The 24,966-nt window shown below is 36.5% G+C and overlaps 1 protein-coding gene and 1 non-coding gene across 4 annotated transcripts in view; one reads left to right on the top strand and one right to left on the bottom strand.

The window, feature by feature from the left end:
* REV3L (REV3 like, DNA directed polymerase zeta catalytic subunit) overlaps positions 1-24,966 on the top strand; it is a 172,413-nt gene that overhangs the window by 27,425 nt on the left and 120,022 nt on the right. The window lies entirely within an intron of this gene.
* Positions 8,479-8,583, bottom strand: LOC122238904. Its single transcript, XR_006218053.1, has one exon. It is a non-coding gene; the product is annotated as a U6 spliceosomal RNA (small nuclear RNA).

Genomic DNA, 24,966 nt, shown 5'->3' with positions numbered 1-24,966 from the left:
CATGTGTACATGTAATAGGTTTATTAATTTTAATGAATGAAAATGTCAGTACTTTATATATTTCTCAGTTTTCATATCTAATATGGTAAATACTGATAGACTGCCCACATAAAATTCTTTGGGGTCCTCCATAACTTTTAAGAGTGAAAAATAGTCCTGAGACCAAAAGGTTTGAGAACTGCAATAACCAGTATTTATTAAGCACTTACTACATGTCAGAGTACTTTCCATGTTTTAACTCATTTAATTCTCAAAACAGCCCTATTAGATAGGTACTACTATATTCTACAGTTTACTAATGAGGAAACTAAGGCAGAGAGATATTAAATAACGTCTCCAACTTCGTATAATAAGTAAAAAATCTGGGATTCAAACTTAGTTTGGTCCTTTTCGAAATTTAAACTTCTTAACATTGTCCTTTCCAGTATATAGTTAATCATGAATTCCTATTATTTCTTCCTTTAAAATGTTTTCAGTTCTCTCTTTTCTTACCATCACATCCTAATCTGGGTCCTTACTTCTTTCTTAGAGGCAGCAGCTTCTAGCTGTGTTACTTGTCTGCCATTGTCAGACAAATGCCATTGCCATTTCTTTCCTACTCTCCATAATCCATTAGAGCTTGCTCTTGTGTACTACTTTAAGCCCATACGTCCCTATCTTTCTCTTTCTCTCTCTCTCGCTTTTTTTTTTTTTTTTGTAATTTTATATAGCACTTATCCTCCATCTTGAGGACTCAAATTACAAGTATATTAGACTGCTTAACTCATGTGTAGGTTACTAACATTTTCATTTTTTTTTTTCAGGCTTATTTTATGCCTCATTTTGAGTAATTTCTATTGCTGTTTTCCAGTTCTTAAAATTTAATTCTACCATTTCTAATATGCTATTAATTCCATCCATTGTATTTTTCATCTCAAACATTTATTTTTCATCTCTGGTAAGATGAAAATTTTGATTCACATTCTTTTTATGTTGTCCACATCTCTGCTTAACATGTCCAAGCATTCCTCTACCTTCTTCAACATACAGATTACAGTTATAAGAACTATCTTGATATTTTTATTAATTCTAGTATTTATCTGTTTTTGCCTTGTTTCTATTGCTGCTTTTTCTTCTCATATTTTTCTATTTATTTTCATGCCTGATAATTTTTTATTACATGCCAGACATTGTGAATTTAACCTTGTGTTTGGGATATTTTGTATTTCTAGAAATACTTTTTTTTTTTTTTTTTTTGAGAGAGAGAGGGAGGGAGGGAGAGAGTAGGGGAGGGGTGGGAAGGGGAGAGAGAATCTTGAGCAGGCTCACACCCACAAAGATCCCCATGTGGGGCTTGATCTCAAAACTGTGAGATCATGACCTGAGCTGAAATCAAGAGTTGGAAGTTTAACCGATTGAACCACCCAGGCACTCCTAGAAGTAGTCTTTTTTTTTTTTTTTAAATGTTTATTTATTTTTGAGAGAGAGAGAAAGAGAGAGACAGAGTGCGAGTGAGAGAGGGGCAGAGAGCGAGGGAGATACAGAATTGAAGCAGGCTCCAGACTCTGAGCTGTCAGCACAGAGGCTGACGCGGGGCTCGAACTCATCAATCGTGAGATCATGACGTGAGCCGAAGTTGGTCACTTAACCGACTGAGTCACCCAGGCACCCCACCCCTAGAAGTATTCTTGAGTTTTATTCTGGGACACTGTTATTTGGAAAGAGTTTGACACTTTCAGTGCTATTCTTATGCTTGTTCAGGTGGAACCCAGAGCAAACTTTATCTAGGACTAATTTTGTGCCACTACTGAGACATTATGATTGTTCTGCCTGATGTCCTGTGAAATATGAGATTTTTTTTTCCTTTCTAGATGAAACAAATTATTCTTGCCACTGTCTGACCCCCTGGGATTGTTCCCTCTGTTCCTTTTAGTTCTTTTCCTAGCTTTGGGTAGATTCCTCACAAGCATGTGCTGATACTATACTACTCAATAGTCTTGACGGAGCCCTCTGCAGACCTACTCTACTATCTCTCTGCAACTCTCTCCTTTCTAGTACTCTCCCAGGCAAATTCCAGCAGTCTTGGACTCATACTTTCTCAGCTCAGGGAGATTGTTGAGCTTCCACTTGGCTTCCTTCTCCCTCTGCTCCCAGGGTGCTGACTTTGTTTCCCTTCTGTCAGGGATTACTCTCCTATACCAGCCATTGTCCAATGTGTGGAAACTATTGTTTCATATATTTCTTCTGTTTTTGTTGTTGTTGTTTCAGGCAGGATTGTAAATCTGTTCTCTATTACTCCATGTAGACTAGAAACCCTGTCTTCATTTTTTAAGAATTCATCTCAGATATTAACTCCTCTCCAAAATGTTTCATAATCCATTTTCTAGTCAGGAATCATTTAACTGCAAAGAATAGAAGCCCTTTCAAAGAAGCTCTAATAAAAAGGAGATTTATTATTATAATGCAGAGAAATCTCTCAGATCTTCACTGCATGGTACAGACAGTTCTGTCTTTTCTTCCATTCCCTGCACACACATCTTCTCTGCAGGGTTCTTTCCACCTGCCTTTGACTCTCACTTGCCATGGTATTAATCCTGGCTTTAACTCAACATGACCTTTCAGCTCCAGTCCTTATACTATGTAATCAGATTACCTATTTATGTAAATGGCCTGGAAAAGCCAGAAAATTAGTATTAATCTTGGGTAGGCAGAGTTCAGTAGTGACATGATTAATATTACAATTAAAGTTTTTTTTAATGAAAAATATTTATATATTTTATGTGAGAAATATCAACCTATGAACTCTAACTAGAATAATAACTCAAATAATACTCAATAAGCATGATGTTTGTCCCACGGTAGCTCAGACATTTTGCTTCTTTTTTGATTACTAAATAATATTCATCTATAAACATTTTCAGAGCATATATTACGTACCAGGCACTATCCAAGACGAGTGATAAAAAGGAGCTTATATTCTAGAAAAGAGCTTATACTCTTATACAGCCCTGAGAACCAAATCCAATTGTAAGTAAAGTTTTACTGGATCACAGCCCTTTCCATTCATTTTCATATTGTCTGTAGTTGCTGTTGTGCTTCAGAAGGATAAGGATAGGGGTGCCTGGGTGGCTCAGTTGGTGGAGCGTCCAACTCTTGATTCTGACTTGGGTCGTGACCCCAGGGTCATGGGATCAAGCCCTGCATTGGGCTCCATACTAAGTACACAGTGCTCTCTGTCTCTCTTTCTCCTCTCCAAAAAAAAAAAAAAAAGATGGAGAGAGATATGGATACTTGAAGAGACTCTATGGCCTACAAAGCCTAAACAATTTACTATTTGTCCTGTTAGGGGAAAAGTTGACCAACCCCTGGCATAAGGTGATTATAAATATAAATATTTTTTAATATCAAAAGTTTTGACTTCTTTTTGTTGTGGCAAGACCTTTTTTATCTGGTCTTAGACTTTGACCAGAATGAATATTTAGAGAGAAGTTAAATTAGGGGCACCTAGGTGGCTCAGTCGGTTAAGTGTCCACCTTTGGCTTAGGTCATGATCTCATGGTTCATGAGTTCGGGCCCAGCTGTCAGTCTCTGTGCTGACAGCTCAGAGCCCAGAGCCTCCTTCAGATTCTGTCTCCCTCTCTCTCTGCCCCTTCTCCGCTCATACCCTGTCTCTCTTTCAAAAAATAAATAGGGGACACCTGGGTGGCTCAGTCAGTTGGGCGTCCTACTTCTGGACAGGTCATGATCTCACTGTTCTTGAGTTCAAACCCTGCATTGGGCCTTGTGCCAACAGCTCAGAGCCTGGAGCCTATTTCAGATTCTGGGTCTCCCTCTCTTTCTGCCCCTCCCTCTCATGCTCTGTCTGTCTGTCTGTCTCTCTCAAAAATAAATAAATATTAAAAATAAATAAATAAATAAACAAACAAACAAACATTAAAAGAAAAAGAAAGCAGTTAAATTATTTTCCTCAAGTCTTGACATTAGAAGTTCTTGGTTCGCTTATTTCTTCCTTTCTCTGTTTTTCTTTCTTTCCCTTTTTCTTTCTTCCCCTTTCCCTTCCTTTCCCTCTTTTTCTCTTTCTTTTTCCTTCCTTCCTTCCTTCCTTCCTTTTCTTTTTTCTTCTCTCTCTCTTCTCTCTCTCTTCTCTCTCTTTTCTCTCTTTTAGAAGTTCTTTTTTTCATTCATGAAGACCGTATTGTTTTGTCTCTTAACTTCTGGATGGATTTGAAATATCTCATATAAGGGCATCTGGGTTTACTGGTGATTCAGAACACATGTGATGTGGTATTTGGCAAGAGGTTAAAGGCCAAGTGTTGCAACCACCCACATAACAAACCATGAAGTGTTTTCTGTAATTTTAGCAGTAAAAACATTTTTTCTTTCTTGTAGTGTATTAAAACAAAAAGAAATATGCTTTGAGATGGTTGGTATAGTTGAAAATTAACCTGTTTTCAAATAAACACAGAAACTCTGGGAATACCATCTAAGTCTAAATGTGCTTTTGTGAGGTTAGTAATCAGTATGTAGTTCCTCTGTGTTCATGGTTGTTGTTAAAGAAGTCTTTGACAGATTTGCATGAAGTTATTCACCCTTCAAGTCTCTGTTACTATAAAAAGAATAGGTCTGTTATTCATTTTTAATGTGTGCCTATCTCTTTAAAATGCCATAGCCACTAATCTCAATATCAAATACTAGATTCTTCTCCTGCTTCATAGTAGGAGTTTCCCACTGAAGAGAATCTAAGAAAGAAAAAGTAAGGAGTCCCTTTGATTTGGGGAGTTTTTATAACAAGGTTAACAATCCACCCCAGTTTGCTTGGGACGTTCCTAATTAATACTAACATAATTAATAATAGTTCCCCGCCTTTATTCTGAAAAATCCCAGTTTAGATGACAAATTATATGGTTACCCTATTTATTCTATAATCATATTGACCATTGAACAGCTGAATCTATAAAATTTAGTGTTTAACTCGCTTCTGCATTTATTCTGATTCTAAATCTTGCAGGAGAGTTGGTGATTGATGGCTGTAAGATAACACAGTTGTTAAAGTGAAATTTAACTCGTACACAGGCTCATCTGATAGTGGGAACCTAGATTCTGTGTGCCTCTAAGGCTCAAAATAATTTGAATCCCCACTGCTAAAAATGAACTTTTTGTGTAATGTTTAGGGACTTCCTCAATCTCTTTTTCAATCTGCTTTTCTAGGCTTTGCTTTTCTTTAATTTTATTTATTTATTTTGAGAGAGACAGAGACAGTGTGACCAGGGGAGGGGCAAAGAGGGAGGGAGAGAGAAAATCCCAAACAGGCTCTACACTGTCAGTGCAGAGCCAGATGTGGGGTCATAACTCACAAACCGTGAGATGGTGACCTGAGGCGAAACCAAGAGTTGGACGCTTAACCGACTGAGCCACCCAGGCGCCCCTCTAGGCTTTTCTTTTCTCATTTTTCTCTCTCATTACTATGAACCCTATATTCCGGCCCCACTTATATACTTGGATTTTCCTGAATATATCCTACACTTTTTCCTAACTTCCATACCATTCATATATTATTCCTTCTGTTTTTTTTCTTGCTTTACCTTTTTCTGTCTTTGCCTATTAAATTCTTGCCCGTCTAAAGCCCAGTATAAATAGCACTTTGGTGAAATCTTTTTTGCCACACTCCCATTCTGAATAATTTCTCTTTTCTCTAGGCTCTCTGGGCATTTTGTTTGCCACTTCTGTAATGTTTTATATGTGTCTTTGTGCCCCAAACCCTATCCCCAGTTGGGGATGGGGCAAGAGACTATATTTAATTCATTTTAAAATCCATATTACGTATAAAAAACCATTTATGTACTATGTGTTCAGTAAAAATGTATGGTTGATAGTTTATTCTAATTTCCGTACAATAGGCAAGAAAATATTTTTAAAAGATACTTTCTTTGTAAGCTTTGTAAGCATAATTTTAATAATCCAGTTTCTAAATTTATTTACTACCTTTAATTGTCTTGTCTTTATTTCACCTGCATTCTTAACACTTTTTTTTTTTTTTTTTTTTAACATTCAGATAGAAGTATATTCTCATCGACACTTTAACTGGGACCAAAAGTTTCCATTTTTCCTTCCCTTCCAAGGCAATTTGCTGTGTTCCAAGAGTTTATGTTCTTTTCTCATTTCTGTCTTATTATCTCCAGTTAATTCTGGAAGATGATGGGATGATCAGTTGCCTGACTACCTAGGTTGGTTCTCTGGATTAATCGTTGCCTTCTGTAAATCTCCCTTATTTTGGCCACTATATTTCTAGGGAAAGAAATAGGATGTAAATTATTACATTCTCTGCCAGTTGAGGAAAGTATGCCTTTAAACATTAACCTACTTTGTAAAATTTTTCTAATAGCAAAAAGGAAAAATGAGCAGGTAACATTACAGGCCTGGCATTTTTTTTTTCTTTCAAGTAAGCCTAATTTCATTATACGTGGAGTCCAGCTGTTTAGACATGTTATCTTGGCTATATCAAAAATTTCAATTAAAGTAGAAGTTCACAGGAATTTTCAAAACCTAAAACCAAAAGATGAAGCCATATTCTAAACAGCTGTCTTTGCCATAGCTGTTAAAAATGAAACCATCATTTGTCATTGATCTAGTGACTGGCATTGGGAAGTTTTGTTATAGAGTTTTATATTCACCACTCTGATTACATCTTAAATGTTTCATTTTCTTCACTTAAAATAATAATTGAATTTTATTTCATATAAATTATGAGATAAGGGTTGTGGCTTATAAATGAAATAAGATAAATCAGTTGGTCTCATGTACCTTATTCATGTTATAGACTAAGTTCTTGGGCCATCATATATATGGTAGATTAGGTCTAAAGTTAATCTGTTCTCATGTTAGGAAAATTAGGATAATAATCCCTAACTTGTGGGAGCATTTCAAATTAAAATAGTGTCTACAAGTGCTCAGTACTTCAAGGTGCACTTTATACTTCACCATGTTCTGATGAGATAGATGTTGTTTTGGAACACCTGAGAGCTCTAGAAACCTATTAGAGGGGAACCATACAGTGGAACTTACACCAAATATAATAGATCCATAGATCCGTTCATATCTTCTGAGGAAGAGACCTCAAGTTTTCCATTACTTCATGTTAAGCAAGTTCATTGAGATTGGGCCAAGATACAGGGTATGTATGTTTGGGGCAATAGAGGAGGTGATGGGACAACCCAACCTAACGGCAGTCTCCCTCTTGGTGGTCTACTTTTGATCCTTCAGTCTATGGCAGTGACTTAAGGTCATGTTGAATGGTGCTACCATAAACTTTCATCATTAGGGGAAAGTAGTAGCATTTCATACTACAGAAAAATTATCATTCTTAGATCAGAATTACTCAGTCAATTGTAATTTGAGAAGGAGCTTAAAGATTATGGGTTGAAGAAGAACTGTCTTTTATGTTATGTTTTAAGGAGAGATAGATTGATGGATTTTCTAAGGGAATTAAAAATGGATGATTTGGCAGACTTGAGAGACTCAGAAGGCTAAAAATTGCTTACAAATGTTAGAATTAGGAGACTATTCTTCTTGGTAGTTAATAAGTTTAAACTGAAGACATTAGTGAATATACAAATTACTTTCCTGTGATTGACTGAAGATAAGGTAAATGTTTAAGAGATATTTGAGAAATGCCAGGTAAATTTGAAATCAGCATTGGCAGAAGTAAGGATTAGGAAGGAGCATGGATTATGGAAGAAATGTCAGTGTTGTCATCTGTACAGATATTCTTAAAGATTTAAAAATATTTGATTCAATAACCTTTTAATTTTGGATATTTTTCATTTCCTACTAAGAATTTATTGAAAATTATCACAGTGATTTTTTTAAAAAAATATTACATCTGTGATGTGATTATATAGGTATTTCCTTATAAATCACTAAATTTATATGATAAAAAAAATATATCCCTACAGTTTTTGTTGTTATTTTAAAAATTTGTTTGAAGTGGTGCTTTGGTAAAGTGAAAAGAACACCACACTAAGGATCAAGAGTTTATAGTACTTGTGGTTCTGAAGTCCTCGGAATTCTTCTCATCCGATTAACTGTGTGACTTTAGGCACTTTGAATCTCTTGTCTCATATATAAAATGGGTAAACAAACTGATACATCCATAGAAGAAGTTACTTTGGAACAACAAAAAGGAATGAATTACTGATACATGTGACATCCTGGATGAATATTAACATCATAGTGCTGGGCAAAAGGATTCAGGCACAAAAGAATATTATACAGTGTGATTGCATTTTTATGAAGTGCTAGACAAAACTATTGTGAAAAATCAGACCACTGATTGCCTCAGAGGAAGTGGGGATTGACTGAAAAGCAGTACAAGGGAATTTTGGAGGTGATGAAAATGGAAAATGTTCCATAACTTAATAAAGATACACACATTTGTCAAAATTAATAAGGTATAGTTATTGTGAATTTCATTATCTGGAAAATTTACCACTCCTCCCCCCTACAAAGGAAGAATAAACAAATTTGCCAATCATCCTTGCACGGGGGGCCATGCTAATCTTCTCTGTATCATTCCAATTTTAGTATAGGTGCTGCCGAAATGAGCACTAAACAAATACTTTGAATTTTAGTCAGTATATGTGCTTTTCTTAGTGGTAGTAGGTAGTAGTTCTGAAACTACTTTTTATGTTTTTTAGGATTATGCAAACGAATAAATATATTAGGAAGATAAAAGCCAGGTTTCTCACTGTTGGACAAGAGAAAAACATGGATATAGGGACAGCTAGAATGTCTCTGGGGTGTTGGGTTGGATTTGGAGGTATGAGTATGAACTGTTTTTACCATATGCAGAGAAGGATAGATGGATAGAGAAATATAGGATGTGTGTGTATGTATATAAATATATAAACTTCTCAGTGCTGTGCTTAGAGGTTCTAGAAGTAATGATACCCCCCATAGCAATGAGTATACTTTGTATCCACATCTTGATTCCTAAACAATATTCTCCACTAAAAGTAACCAAGACTCCCTTGAGAAAACTACAAGATGAATCTGGAACATCTTATTGTTCCAGATAATAAAGTGTACAAGGAATGATGGAAAGACATCAAAAGGGTGTAAAAATTCTGGTTTCCACTCAGACATGAAAGAAAAGTCACCACTCTTGTCCTTAAAACAGGAACAAAGTTGAACAAACTAAAAGGCAACAATTCTTCTTAGATACATCAGAGAACTGAGGTCACAGAGTAAACTAATGCCCCCCAAACTGGGGAGACAGGTGAATACAAAGAATCACAGCTTGCTGGGAGCATAAGCTAATGTAAGTAGGAAGTGGTAGGAGAACTGTAACTGATGACCAGCCAGAAGCTGAGTGTGGATTAGCTTGATAGTTAAAAACTCCTGGGGTCCAGTTTTAGGAGGGCTCCCCACACTGTTGTAAGTTTTTCCTCCACAAGCTCCACCAGGTTCTCACAGTTAAGATTGGGGATACAGGTATTTCCTCATGCTTCCAGCAGGAGAGGAGTAGTCACCATGTTGCAGTATGCTTACAGCATTCTGTTCTCTCCTTGCCCAAAGGGGAAACTCCCAGAACCTAACCAACTTGGGGAAATCAACTTCCTCTCCAGTCTTGCTGTCTCTTCTAAGAGGGGAAAAAAGACAGGCACTTTCAAAAGCACTCTAAAAGACTCAGACCTCATCATAGGGTTATGGAATACTTCCCTTCCCCCTACATTTTACATCAACAGGGCTCCTGTGTAATAATAAGGGATTACAGGTTAAAGAACTATGAGGCTTGCACTTTAAGGAGTTTCTAGGGAAACCCAAAGACAACAAGGAGAGATAAAAACAAGGACCTTAGGGGGACCTGGGTGGCTTATTTGGTTAAGCGTCTAACTCTGGATTTCAGCTCAGGTCATGATCTTATGGTTCATGAGTTTGAGCCCCACATCGGGCTCTGCACTGACAGTACAGAGCCTGCTTGGTATTCTCCCTCTCTCTCTCTGCCCCTCCTCTGCTTGTGTGCTCTCTCTGGCTCTCTAAATAAATAAACTTAAAAAAAAAAAAAAACCCACAGGACGTTTGAGGAAATTTTATACAGTAAATACAGCCTAATTCCTAGTGAGATATAGCAGAGATTTTGGAATTATCAGAAGGTGAATTTAAACTATGATCAATATGCTTAAGGCATCTAATGGAAAAGGTGTACAAAATGTAACATGTAAGAACAGATGGGTAATGTGAGCATTGGGATTGAAATCCTAAGAGAGAATCAAAAGAAACTACTAGAAATCAAAAGTACTGTAACAAGTGAAGAATGCCTTTCGTGGGCTGACTCATCAGAAAGAGGAAGGAGCAAAAGAAATACTTGAAGTAATAATGGCTGAGAATTTTCCAGAATTAATGACAGACTCCAAACCACCAATCCCGGGAGCTCAGAGGACACGAAATATGCCAACTACCAAATCTACACCTAGACATATATACAAACTGCAGGAAACCAAAGACCGGGAGAAAATCTTGAAGGAAGTCAGAAGGGGAAGAAACACCTTACCTATACAGGAAGAAGGTTAAGAATTACTTTGGAGTTCTCTTCACAAACCATACAAGGAAGAAGAGAGAAGAGTGAAGTGTTTAGTGTTGAAAGAAAAAGATCAACAACCTAAAATTCTGTATACATTGAAATTATCTTTCAAAAGTGAAGGGAAATTAAAAAGTTTCTCAGACAAAAACTGAAGAAATCTGTCGCCAACAAGAACTGTTAACTTGCCTTGCAAGAAATGTTAAATTCTTCAGAGAAAAGGAAAATTAGAGAAGGAATAAATGAAGGTAAAATAAAACCTTTTGTTTTCTTATTCTTAATTGATGTAATAGGGAAGTTCAAAATATAGAAACAATGTATTGAGCGATTACAGCTTATAGATAAGTGAAGTTAGGTAGCAATGTTATAAGGGGCAGGAGAGAAGAATTTGGAATACTGTTTTAAGGCACTTACCCATGAAAGGCAGTATAATGTTATTTGACAGTGGAGGTAGTTTAGAGTAAATGTATACTACAAACTCTAAAGCAATCACTAAAAAAAATTCAGTTTTTCTTTTAATACTTTAAAGATGGTACTCCACTGACTTCTGGTTTGCATTGTGTTTGATAAGTTTGGCAATATGTTTTTGTCCAACACTTCAGAATTCTAATTTTCATGACTTATAACTGCCTTATTCAGGCCCCCAAGTAACCAATTTTATGCTTAGTAGAACTAATTGGGCTTATCAGTCTGGTACTGTTAAGTAACTAAACACAGTCCTAAGAAAACTTCCATTTAATTCATATACAAAGTTGTGTGACATTTGGGGGGGGGGGTGGTTTGAGGGTTGGGGAGAGGCTATGCTGCTTCTACCTTTTGACAGAGCAAATATTAAGTATGTTTGGTAGTTCAGTTTTATTGTTATTAAGTAAAGTCTGAAAGTTTTACTGTCTGAAAAAACTTTCTTACATTGATAGTTCTTAATCTTTAACTTTTTATCTGTTTCTGGTAATGATCACATTAAGTAGAACATCTCTCTGTAATTTGACAACATACCATAATGTGATTGAAGGTTTAAAGTAGTATACTTAGTGCACGATTAAATGGAAATAAAGATATGTAAGTTGTTTTAGTGGCTAATGTTCATACGTCTCTCAATATATGCATGATTTCTGTGATGCAAATCTAGTAATTCATTTTAAAATAATTTCTTTTAATGTTTATTTATTTTGAGAGAGACAGAGATAGCACACGAGCAGGGGAAAGGCAGAGAAAGAGGGAGACACAGAATCTGAAGCAGGCTCCAGGCTCTGAGCAAAGAGCCCAACGCGGGGCTAGAACTCACGAGATGTGAGATCATGACCTGAGCCAAAGTCAGATGCTCAACCGACCGAGCCACCCAGATGCCCTCCAATAATTCATTTTAATGTATGCATTGACTCTAATGGTATATTCAGAATTAGATCTTCTTATTAGAGACCTCAAAAAAACAAAAACAAACCATGACTGTGGGTAGGTTAAAAAATTATGTAAGAGCTTCATTCAGATACAGTTTTACAAATTTGCCTATTCATCCATGTTATACCATCTGTCAGTACTTCATTCCATTAAAATGGCTGAATAAACCATTGTATAGTTGTTCCACATGATATTTATCCATTCGTCAGTTGATGGACATTTGAGTTATTACCACCTTTTGGCTATTATGAAAACTGCTACTATGAGCATTCATATACAAGTTTTTGTGTGAGTGTATGTTTTCATTTATCTTGGGCTATATATATATATATATATATATATATATATATATATATATATATATATATTCACACACACATATACATCTATTCCTACATATATGTACATAATATGTAGGAATATAATTGCTGGTCTTATGATAACTTTGTTTAATCTTTTGAGGACCTACCAATCTATTTTCCAAAGCAGCTACACCATTTAACATTCTTACCACTAGTATATGAGGTTTCTAGTTTCTCTGCAACACTTGTTATTGTCTGACTTTTTGATTATAGCTGTCTAGTGGTTGTGAAGTGTATTTCATTGTGGTTTTGATTTGCATCTCATTGATGGCTACTGATGTTGAGCATCTTTTCATCTACTTATGGGCCATTCTTATATCTTCTTGGAGAAATGTCTATTCAGATTCTTTGTCCATTTTAAAATTGGGTTATTTGTCTTTTTAGTAATGAGTTGTAAGCCTTATCAAACATGATTTTTAAATCTCTTATTCCCTGTATTGTCCTTTCACTTTCTTATATTTAGGTAAAATTTTCAGCTCCTTCAGTGTTCAGCTACCATAGTGTGGTTGTGCAGTGTAATAGATTTGTATAATTTAAATTACCTGTAATATTTTATTTATGTGTCTTTGAAAGAAAATTCAGGTATTTATATACAAATTTGACTGGATAGTAGTAACTTTATCTTGGTTAGCTATTAATACTGTTTTTTATTTACTTATTTATTTCAAATGTTTATTTTTGAGGGAGAGCATGAACTGGGGAGGGACAGAGAGAAAAGGAGGGAGGACAGAGGGTCCAAAGCAGGCTCCATGCTGACAGCAGTGAGCCTGATGGAGGGCTTGAACTCACAATCTGTGAGATCATGACCTGAGCCGAAGTCAGATGCTCAACCAACTGAGCCACCCAGACACCCCTATTAATACTGTTTTAAATCACCAGAGGTAAATTTTCAGATATTAAACAGATTATCAATTTTATTTCAACACCTTGAATTACTTACCTTTCAATTTAAATACCACAAAGATTAATATGTGTAACCATACTGGCTGTAAAACATCTGAAACTAAAACAATATTTGTTTTTTTTGTTTTGTTTTTTGTTTTTTTAAGTAGGCTCTACTCCCAGTGTGGGGCTTGAACTCACGCCCCTGAGATTAAGGGTCACATATTACCGACCAAGCCAGCCAGGCGCCCCAAAACAGTATTGGTTTTATAAGCCAGAATTTTATTCTTAGCAAAAGCTAATAGACACTAGTTATTTTTATGACATTTAGTCTGAAAGGTACACATTTTCTTGGAGATTCTGGCTTGAAACCACTGTTAGCAGTTTAACTTTTTAAGGCTAGACTTTTTACAAAAATGTGATGATATACCATATTGTGTGAGCCATTAAGTACCCAAACTGAGGTGACCAGTCACTGTGAAGGTCAAAGTAATTACTAGTTTCCTTTCTATGATAATAATTGCAAACTAAGTTACATATGAAATTTGGACATGTCGTTTCATCACATTTTTGATATATTAATCATAAAAATATTTGTATGTTATATTTTATTGCTGGTTAGTTTACTGTTATTATGGAAAGTTGATCCTTAATTCAATCCCTTCTAGTCCCCTTGCAAATATGGGAAGGTAGGAGAACATTTTAAATATCTTTGTTAGGTTTTGAAAATAAATTGTAAGGAGAAAAAAGCAGTCCAATTTTCTAGACTTAGTTGAAAGACATCGTATTTTCTTGGTTTTCCAACAACAAATTCTCAATTCTCTGACATCACCTGTGGGTGCTTTGTAATTCAGTTCAGTTATGACACTACTCAAAATTAGTGTAGACACCACAGGGTAAGGGATCAGCTTCACAAGACTGCTCCCACTTCAGATGCCAGCCATAATTGGATACCCATGCTACCTGCACTTCTGCCGGGCCGATTACAAATTTGGGGTTTCTCTCAACCCTTCCTCAGGTTCAATAAATTGCTAGAATAACGTCTAGAACTCAGGAGAACCCTATGTTTGCACAGTTTATTATAAAGTGTACAATGAATAGCCAGATGAAGACATACATAGGGCAAAGTTCAGAAGGGTCCTGAGCACCAACCAGCAAGCTTTCCCAAGCCTTCATTGTTCCAGAATGTCTGTTGAAGTTTCATTACACAGGAATGATTGATCGAATCACTGACTATTTATAATTGAACTAAATCGTAAGTCCTTCTCTTCTCCCTGGAGGTGAGGTGGCAGATGGGGAAATGGGGTTGAAAATACCAATCCTGTAATGATATGGTTGATTCCTCGGGCAAGCAGCCCTCTGTTGTGAAGCCATCTAAAGAGCTCATCATGGGTCACCTCATTAGTATAGATTCCATTGTGATAGAAAGGGGTTCATTATTAATAACCAAAGATAGCCTATTGTTCAGGAAATACCACGGGTTTTAGGAGCTCTGTGCCAAGAATTAGGCACAAAGACCAAATATATGTTGTTGTTTTTTCTTTTTTATCAAACCACACATGCGTATCCAACATGTATCAAATACCTACTGTATTCTAGGCTCTCTGCTAGGCATTGAGAGTAGGAAGAATAAGAAGACATGGTACATGGTGTTCAAGGAACTCATGCTGTAGGTATGGAGACAAAGACAGTGATGTTGCATCTTAGGTGGGAATTAGGTTTTGAAGCAAACGTATGAGATTAAAACCTTTTATAGGCAGAATTTCCTTGACAGTCTCTTAAATTGCATGAATTCTATCACACTATCTTTTAATAAATCCAACAGCTTAAATTTCCTTATATATAGACATAGGGGCACCTGGGTGGCTCATTCGGCTACACATATGACTCTTGATTTCAGCTCAGGTCATGATCTCATGGACAATAACCTCATAGACACTAATCACTTTTCTTCAGTTGAGCTCTAGTTGAAACAGTTGACCCCCAATCAGGGCCATGTTTTATGAAAACTGAACTGTACCTTTTTTTTTTTTTTTAAGTTTATTTATTTTGAGAGAGGGAGGGGCAGAGAGGGAGAAGAGAGAGAATCTCAAGCAGTCTTGGTGCTGTCAGTGCAGAGCCCAACGTGGGGCTCAATCCTATAACCATGAGATCATGACCTGAGCCAGAATCAAGAATTGGACACTTAACCGACTGAGCCAACCAGGTGCCCCTGAACTGTATCTTTTAAACAGAATCACACTTACTTAGTTGCCTCTTTCTATAGGAGATGCTTCCATTTTAGAAGTACAAAGGAACTGAAACAAAATAAAGAATTATATAAGGATTTATATACCCCATCTCATGGTGCTAGATCATAAATTTGTTAACTGGGCACACTGCACCATTTAGTTGTGTCTTTTGTTGTTTTATTCCTCCATTACAGTCTTCTTTTATACTAAATAGATATTTTCTAGTACATTTTAATTCCATTTCCCTTCCTTCCTTCCTCTCTCCTCCTATTTTTCTCCCTTTCTTTCTCTTTCTTTTAGTTATTTTCTTTATGGTTATTCTGGGTATTATAATTAACATCTTAATTTAAGACACTTTAGTTTGGATTAATCCCAATTTAATTTTCATACAGGCATACCTCATTGTACCTCACTTTGTTGTGCTTTGGCAATACTGTGTTTTTTACAAATTGAAGGTTTGTAGCAACCCTGCATCAAGCAAGTCTATCAGTATCATTTTTCCAATGGCACTTGATCACCTGGTGTCTGTGTCATATTTTGGTAACTTGCAGTATTTTAAACTTTGATTATTCTATTTGCTATGGTGATGTGTGATCAGTGATTTTGACTTGCTAAAACCTTAGATGATTGTTAGCATTTTTTTACCAAGAAAATACATATTTTTTAAATATTTATTTATTTTTGAAAGAGTGCAAGCAGGAGAGGTGCAGAGAGAGGGTAGGGTGACAGAGTATTTGAAGTGGACTCTGTGCTGACAGCAGGGAGCCTGATGTGGGGCTTGAACTCATGAACTGCAAGATCATGACCTGAGCTGAAGTCGGATGCTCAACCAACTGAACCACCCAGGTGCCCCAAGAAAATATTTTTTAATTAAAGTGTGTACATTGTTTTTTCAGACATGATGCTATTGCCCACTTAATAGACTACAGTATAGTGTAAATACAACTTTTAGATGCACTGGGAAACCAAAAAATTCTTTTGACTCACTTTATTGCATTATTTGCCTTATTGCAGTGGTCTGGAACTGAACCCACAATATCAGTATACCTGTAGTATATTAAAACTTTGTTCCATTATAGCATCACTTATGCAGATTACATCATTACACATTATAAACCTCTTGACACAATTTTATAATTATTTTATGCACCTGTCTTAAGGTCTTAGGTAGCAGAAGGAAAGAATTATAAAAATAAGTGTTTATTATCTTTTTTATTTACCTATGTAGTTACCTTGACTGGTACTCTTTATTGCTTAGTGTGGATTTAAGTTACTGCATATTGTCTTTTCATTTTAGCCTGAAATGCAATTTCCTTTAATATTTTTTGCAGGTCAGGTCCGCAAGTGACAAGTTCCCTTAATTTTCAATTAGCTGGGAATGTCTTGATTTCTTCTTCCTTCTCACCTTACCTAGGTCTCCTTTGTTTTCACAGGGTAGTTTTGCTAGTTACAGAATTTTTGGTTAATAGTCTTTTTTTTTTTTTTTTCATCACTTTGACTGTGTTATCCCTCTGGCCTCCATGGTTTCTAATGAGAAGTCAGCTTTTAATCTTATTGAGGAAATTTTGTACATGATGAATTGCTCTTCTTTTGACACTTTTCTTTTTTTTTTTTTTTTTTTTTAAGTTTATTTGTTTATTTTGAGGGGTGGAGGGACAGGGAGAGAATTCCAAGCCAGCTCTGCACTGACAGTGCAGATGTGAGGCTTGAACTCAAAACCGTGAGACCATGACCTGAGCCAAAGCCTGATACTTAACTGAGATCCAGGTGCCCCTCTTTTGCCACTTTCAAGATTCTGTCTTTGTTTTTTGGCAGTTTGGTTATGATACATCTTGGCATGGATCTCTGAATTTCTCCTGCTTGCAATTTACTAAGGTTTTTAGATATTCAGATTAATGTCTTCCATCAAATTTGGGAATATTTTTGCCATTCTTTTTTCAAATATTCTTTCCATCCTTTTCTTTCTCTCTTCTGCTGCTGAAGCTCATATTATGTATATGTTGGTATCCTTAATGGAATCCCAAGGATTCTGAGGCTCTGTTAATATTTTGTCATTCTTTTTCTTTTTTGTTCCTCAAATTAGCTAACCTGTCTTCAGGTTCATGGATTCTTCTGCCAGTTCAAGTATGTTCTTGACCCTCTTTAGTACAATTTTCATTTCTATTGTACTTTTCAACGTCAGAATTTCTGATTCTCTTTTATAATTTCTTTCTATTCATTTATATTTTCTATTAGGTAAGACATGATTCTCAAACTTTCTTTTAATACTTTAGACACAATCTCCTTTTATTCTTTGAAATATTTTTAATAGCTGGTTTGAAGTCTTTGTCTAGTAAGACGAACGTTTGGGCTTCTTCAGGGACAGTTTCTATTGATTTCCTTTTTCCCCCTGTGTGTGGACCATGCTTTTCTTTTTCTTCGTATGTCTTATGTTGAAACTACATATTTTGAGTAATATGACAGTTAAGGAAGTCATATTCCTCCCTAACCCCATGATTTGTTTTTGCTCTGTTGTTGGTGGTGATGTTTGTTTCTTCAGTGACTTTTCTGAGTTAATTCTGTACAGTCTCTGTTCTTTGAAGTCCCTGTTCAGTTAACGTATTGGTCAGAATTTCCTTTAAATGTCTTGAGCCAATAGGTCTCCTTCTAGCTTTTGTTGAGGGGCTCTATATGCGTGTGTGTTGGTGCAGAGCCTCAAGGTCAGCCAGTATTGAAAGATTAGGGCTTTCTCAGCTCTTCCTGAGCATAACTCCACACATACGCATAGCCTTATGAATTCCCAGGACTATACTACACCTTTCAAGTTATTATGGACATTTCAGTCCTCAGTTTTTCCTTTTAAGCTTTTTTGTTTAGCCTTTTGTTAGCTGCAACTAGTAAACCCCCCCTCAGGCAACTGTAATGTTAAATGGTTGCTGCTGATTGTTTTCCACAGTATGTTGCAGACGGAACTGTCTGTACACATGGAGTGAGCTCTGCGTCTGATCAAATAAAGACAAGTCCAGAGAATGGAGCTTTTCATTTTCAGTGAGCTGCCAAGCAGGTCAAATAGTGACCATTTTCTGGTGATTGGGCTTTTGAGGAACTATAAATCTGTTCTCTATTCTGTAGTTGCAAAGCTTTGGTTTTCAAGGCTGCTCTGGAGCTGGGGAGGAGAGGGGATTGGATTAGGGCAAGTTAGAATACCACAAAGCTTGCTCTTCTTGCTAAGATTCAACTGGTTTTCTTGCATAAACACTCCTTGGACTGTCACCAGCCTTTTAGGTAATTTCCAGAGGGCTGAAAAAAGTTGATTTTGACAGAATTTGCAGTGTTCTTGTTGCTTTTATGGAGGTGGGTTTTTAAAGGTTCTTCCTCTGCCATTCTGGAAGTGTTTCTTGCCATTTCTACATACTGTTATCTGCATCCTGTTTCCAGTCTCTGATACAGCCCGTCATTGCTTATGTTTCTCTTATATATTTCTTAAGTTTTTTAAAATTTTAATGTTTATTTATGTTTGACAGAGAGAAAGAGAGAGAGAGACAGAGCATGAGCAGGGGAGGGGCAGAGAAAGAGGGAGACACAGAATCCGAAGCAGGCTCCAGGCTCCAAGCTGTCAGCACAGAGCCCGACGCGAGGCCCGAACTCACAGACCGCGAGACCATGACCTGAGCTGAAGTTGGACACTCAGCCGATGAGCCACCCAGACGCCCCTCTCTTACACATTTCTAATGAGCCCTTGGAACTCTCTGGTTCCATGGCTAATACACTTGCCTGGCAACCCTCTCAGGGGCTCATTCTCTCATATCCCAACCACATAGATCAAAATCTTTTATTTCCTCCTTTAAATGTTTTTTTTTTTTTTTAATTTTTTTTTTTTTTTTTTAACGTTTATTTATTTTTGAGACAGAGAGAGACAGAGCATGAATGGGGTAGGGTCAGAGAGGGAGGGAGACACAGAATCTGAAACAGGCTCCAGGCTCTGAGCAGTCAGCACAGAGCCCGACGCGGGGCTCGAACTCACGGACCACGAGATCATGACCTGAGCCGAAGTTGGACGCTTAACCGACTGAGCCACCCAGGCGCCCCTCCTCCTTTAAATACTAGTATTCCTCAAGTTTTCTGATCTATGCTCCTTCTCTTACCTATGCGTTCTCTTGGGCATTTTTTACCTGTTATTCAGACTCCCAAATCTGTCTTCTTCTCTAGCTCAGATCTCTCTCTCAAGCTCTTTATCTCTGTACCTAATTGTGCTTAATGTAAATCTCCATTTGGAAATTCTATCAACATGTAAAATTCCACAAGTTAAAAATAGAAATCAGCCTACTCTTCTTTCTTAGTTTTCTTTGAAAGACATTCACATCAGTCCAGTTGGCTAAACCAAAAACTTGCCTCATCTTTGATTCTTTTACCCTACTCCCAAATTCTAGTCAGTTTCCTCTAAATTCTGTGCCCTAAATCCATCTTGATGTTTTCTCCATCTCTACTGACTTTTCTCTCCTGAATTACTTCAACAACCTCCTAAATAGATTTTCCTATTAAAGTTATGTCCCTAGCTTTTGCACAATGTGTCCACAAGGAAACTTTATAAAATGCAAATCCACACAGGTCACAGAATCTACACATGCCCACATATACACACATACACACTTTGCCTTTCTCCCCATTGAACTTTTTGCTTCTTCCTAGCTACATTTTTCTTATTCCCAGACCATGTATGTTCTTATTTGCTTTCAGACTTTTGTATGTACTGCAACATTCTTTCTCACTTTGCTCTTTTTGTTACTCTGGGAAGCCTTTCTGTATTCTCACAAATCTAAGTTAGATACTTTTTGATACTGTAATTGCCCGTTTACTCATCTTTATCTCTGAGTAGAATGTAAAAAGTTCATGAGTTCAGGGACTGTGATTATGAGCAGCCTGTGGTCTAGCACCTGACATTGGGCTTTCACAAAGTATTTAAAGAACAGAGAATTTATGCCTACATTTATGAATGAAGAAACCAGTGACGCTTGGGTGGCTCAGTCGGTTGTGTCCAACTCTTGGTTTAGGCTCAGGTCATGATCTCATGGTTCATGAGATTGAGCCGCGTCAGGCTCCACACTGACAGTGCAGAGCCTGCTTTGTATTCTCTCTCTCCTTCTCTCTGCCCCTCCCCTGCTCATGTGTGTGTGTGCATGCGCACTCTTCAAAATAAATAAACTAAAAAAATAAATGAGGAAACCAATCGTGTTTAGCACTGGAGATACAAAGATATATATTAGACAAGTGTGTAAATAAAATAGGCCTTTGAAACATCTGGTGTTTGAAAGATACAGTTCTGTTATTAATGTAGGATTGATAACTTAAAGCCAGTGATTCTAAATAAAGCCATGTATAATTTAGTTGAAGAAATAAAATGGCATGAATAAACGTGAAACCCTAAAGCGTTATTTACAAATGAAAGGAGAAAATGAAGAGAAAGTGTCAGGAAGTTATATACATACGCCCTTTGTATGGTTAATGATAATACTTAGGTTTTTTTTGTTTTTCATTTTTTTTTTTTAATTTCTGAGTCATTTAGAAGTAGATGACTTCTTCCTGCCTTTTTCTTACACAAACTGTATATTTAGAAAATATCCATAAGCAAAAAGAAAATAATAAAATCTTTATCTCATGTAATATTTTTTATATATATATAAAAATAATTGAAATAAACCTGAATATTACCTGAAATAAATATAAACATCTCTTCATGCCAGGAAACATACTTCTACACCATCTGTTGCTGAAGTTGGCACACTTTTTTTCTGTAAAGGGCCATACAGTATATATTTTAGGCTTTGCAGGCTTGGTCTCTGTTGCAACTTCTCAACTCTGCCTGTTAGCAAAGCAGCAATAGCCCATTCCAAATAAATTTATTGGTGTGTTCCAATAAATTTGTATTTACAAAGACAGTAAGCAGGAATTGGTATAAGAGCCATAGATCTATGATAGAGATACATCATAATTAATCTCCTATTTTTGGAAGTTTATATTGTCTTCAATTTTTTTTTTTTTTTTTTTTTTTTTTTTTTTTTACTATTGGTAATACTGTCTTAGCATCTTAATATCTATTTATTTATTTTAATCATTATTTTTGAGAATGAGAGAGAAAGTGTGAGCAGGGGAGGGGCACAGAGGGGGGAGGGGCAGAGGATCTGAGGCAGTTTCTACACTGACAGCAGAGAGCTTGATGTGGGGCTCGAAGTCACAAACTATGAGATCATGACCTGAGCTGAAGTTGGATGCTCAACTGTGACTGAGCCACCCAGGCGCCCAAGCATCTTAATATTTAAATGTTCATGTATATTCTTAATTTTTTTAGGATAAATTCTGAAAATGTAATTTCTAGAGCTAAGAGTACTTAAGATTTTTTTTTCTTAGATGGTAATGGGTGATACAACATTTGCTTTCTGCGACTGAGTTTTGCTTGGTTCATTTTGTGGTTTTGTGGGAATGGGGAAAAAAAAGATGGAGTGAAATTTTAGAAAGAAGCAAAGAAAGACTGCTTGGAGGGAAACAGATTGAGGTAATTACAGTGATATAAAACTTAAAAAGAGATATTCCAAAAAGTAAATATGAAAAATTCCATAAATACACATTTTCCTGTTCACATACCAAGTTTTTCTGTTTGATAGCTCTGTAGAGTTTTGTTTAAAATCTTGTGTATATTGAGTTTGAGATTTGGGAGATGGGTTGCAAGTTACAAAATAAGCATTTCTTATTCAGTCTCCTAGGATACTCTTAGGCCAGCATGATTTTGATTGTGGTGACCAGTCAGCTTGTTTTAAAAAGAAAAGAGAAAACATAAGCTTTTCTGTTCTGGATGATGAAGTCTAATCAGTTGGAGCAGGGATTGGCAAACTACTATCCATGGACCAAATTCCTCCCGCTGCCTGGTTTTGTAAATGAAATTTTGTTGGAACAACACAGCCATGCACATACTACTGTCTGTGGCTGCTTTCAGGCTACAGTGGCAGAGTTAAGTAGTTATATCAGACACAGTATGGCCCGTAAAGCCTAAAATATTTACCATTTCCCACTTTACAGGAAAAAAATTGCAGACCTCAGAATTAGAGAAAAGATACATGGTAGTTTTTCTGTTTATCAAAAATGGATCTACAAAAAAATATAGGTAATTTTGCTATGGATAAACTAAGATTTTATGCACAATTTAATTAAGAGACCAAATCTAGGCACTTAAAATATAGAAGACATTGTGGGAAAATGACATAAGAAATGTTGGAATACAGAGGACTTAATATTTGGTGTACTTCTAAGTTCTGTAAAAGATGAGCTTCACAGTGCCCGAGTACTCTGACTGTTACAGAGACACCTACCTTTGTTATAGAAGCCCTACTTACACAGAGTTGGAAAGTAGCCAGCTCCACACAGTTTTGCCATGGTGTCTAAAAGCCAGCAGTTATGCTGTGACAAGTTTCTGTGGAGCTTTCCTGAAACATCTTTATTGCACTTTCTGTATTAGGCAACATCAGTCAAATTGCAAAGTCCAAACTCTTAAAAAATGTTGAAACCTGTGTGTGTGTGTGTGTGTGTGTGTGTGTGTGTGCGCGCGCGCGCGCGCGCGCACACACACACATGCTTATTCTCCAAATGGCAGTCTTTTTTCCTACTGAGTTTGCTGCTTTCATTCAGTTTGACATGACAATAAGAGGGGACATTCAGAAATCAGAGATATAAAGAATGCCGGTTGCTTGCTTTCTTTGGGTACATATGTTACTTAGAAATAGCTAATACTTTAAACAGGTTAAGAATCCCAAATCATTTAGCAGGGTTTCAAAATAGCATAGTTTTCACTAGTTTTATAAAAGCATTCTTAAAAAGAATGCTGTGTATGGAACTCTTTAGAGTATAGTGAAAAGGCCTCTCTCTGTATTGAAGATGCAAGTTCTTGTCTACAGCCATACCTCCCTGAATGCGTCCAGTCTCGCCTGAAGTTGCAAGTTCTTAACTAGGCAACTAACTAGATGTTGAAAAAATCCTAAGTGCCCAGTAGCAGCTGCCTACCTGTGGACTTAATTTATGAGAGAGAAGCCACTGACTGAATGCTGAAGGCACTGATTTTACGGTGTTTTTCTCATAGCTGAATCTGATCCTAACTGATGGGGGTGGGGCAGAATAGTTTATCTCCAAGGGACTTTACATATGTGTGGCCCCACACATTTGCGTGGGGGTAGAGCTGATGAAGGGAAATCTATAGAAGTTGTCTGTACCTTGTCAAGATAAAGTAATACAATTACAGAACTACAAGTTTTACAATAATAAAAGACCTACTGTTGCCAAACAAATTGATTAACACATTGATTTTTACACATTTGTTTTTCCTTGCTTAACTTTTTGAACTTATTTTATCTTGTTTCTCCTCATTTTCCTTTCTATGATACTCATTCTATATTAGAGCCATCAGTGCAATGCCAAGAATTCTTTGTGCTGTGGTTGTTCTTCAGGAGGTTATTCTTGAGCAAGAGTGGTAAGGCACAGAGTCATCCCTAGCTTCTGGAGAACCAGAGGGGAATACACCTGTGTTGATGTAGTGACTACAGTGTAGCATGGGACTTTGGGTTATTCGGGGCAGGAAAGAGCAGTAAGCTGAGGACTCACCCCAACACCCATGTCCTTCAGTAACTCTGTAATCCTTAGTTGTATCAAAGTCCCTCTGTTTTTATAGATTCCTTTTTTCAGATACTCAAGGCTTTTATACCATTCCTCTCCCCAATAAATCTGTTTAGCTGAGGGTTTGTTCATGCATTTAATAAATATTTATTAAGCACATATTATACGCTCTCTGCTAGGTCTTGGGGATATTATGATCTTTCAACCACAGTACCAGCTCCAAGGAAGTTTCAAATGAGAGTCAGATAAGGAAACGGGCGTTTACATTACAAAATAAGAGCTTAGGAGTTAAGGGAGCCAACATTAACTTTTTAAAAAATTGAACCAGCATGGTTAAATGAAAAGAGCATTGATTTTAGATTTTGTTGATCTGCTTTTAAATTTTGATTCAATTACCTAATAGGTACGTGATTTTGGGAAAATAACCTTTGTGATACTTGTAAGGTTGTTGTATGTTTTAGAAATAAATACACGTAAGGCACTTAGTTCAGTGCCTGCTAAATAAATCATTTCTGCTTTTTTCCTAAATCATATACCTAAGTTTCAAAGCCTATAAATAGATAATTGTTCTGGCCCCTACTTCACAGGAGATGGAAAAGTGGGAATTAAAAAAAAAAATTCTATGACCTTTGAATATCCTACCTGTAAAGAAACTTGGTAGAAATCAGATTTTATAATCATTCCTTGTAAAATTTGTCTAAATTTCCATTATTGAGATATAGGGACTATAAAATTAATACCTTAAGAGCTTACAGAATTGCTTGTAAAATACACTGTTACACTAAATCTGTAACCACTGGTCTTAGATCTGCCAGCTTAGAAGAGGATATTTCTGTCTCCACCTCCCTTACCCCCACGATGTAACATCCCAGTTGCTCTTAACCAGATTGAGGTTTATATCTTG

The sequence above is a fragment of the Panthera tigris genome, chromosome B2, assembly GCF_018350195.1.
Source record: "Panthera tigris isolate Pti1 chromosome B2, P.tigris_Pti1_mat1.1, whole genome shotgun sequence".
Lineage (NCBI taxonomy): Eukaryota > Metazoa > Chordata > Mammalia > Carnivora > Felidae > Panthera > Panthera tigris.
This window is presented reverse-complemented; position numbering and strand designations above follow the sequence as displayed.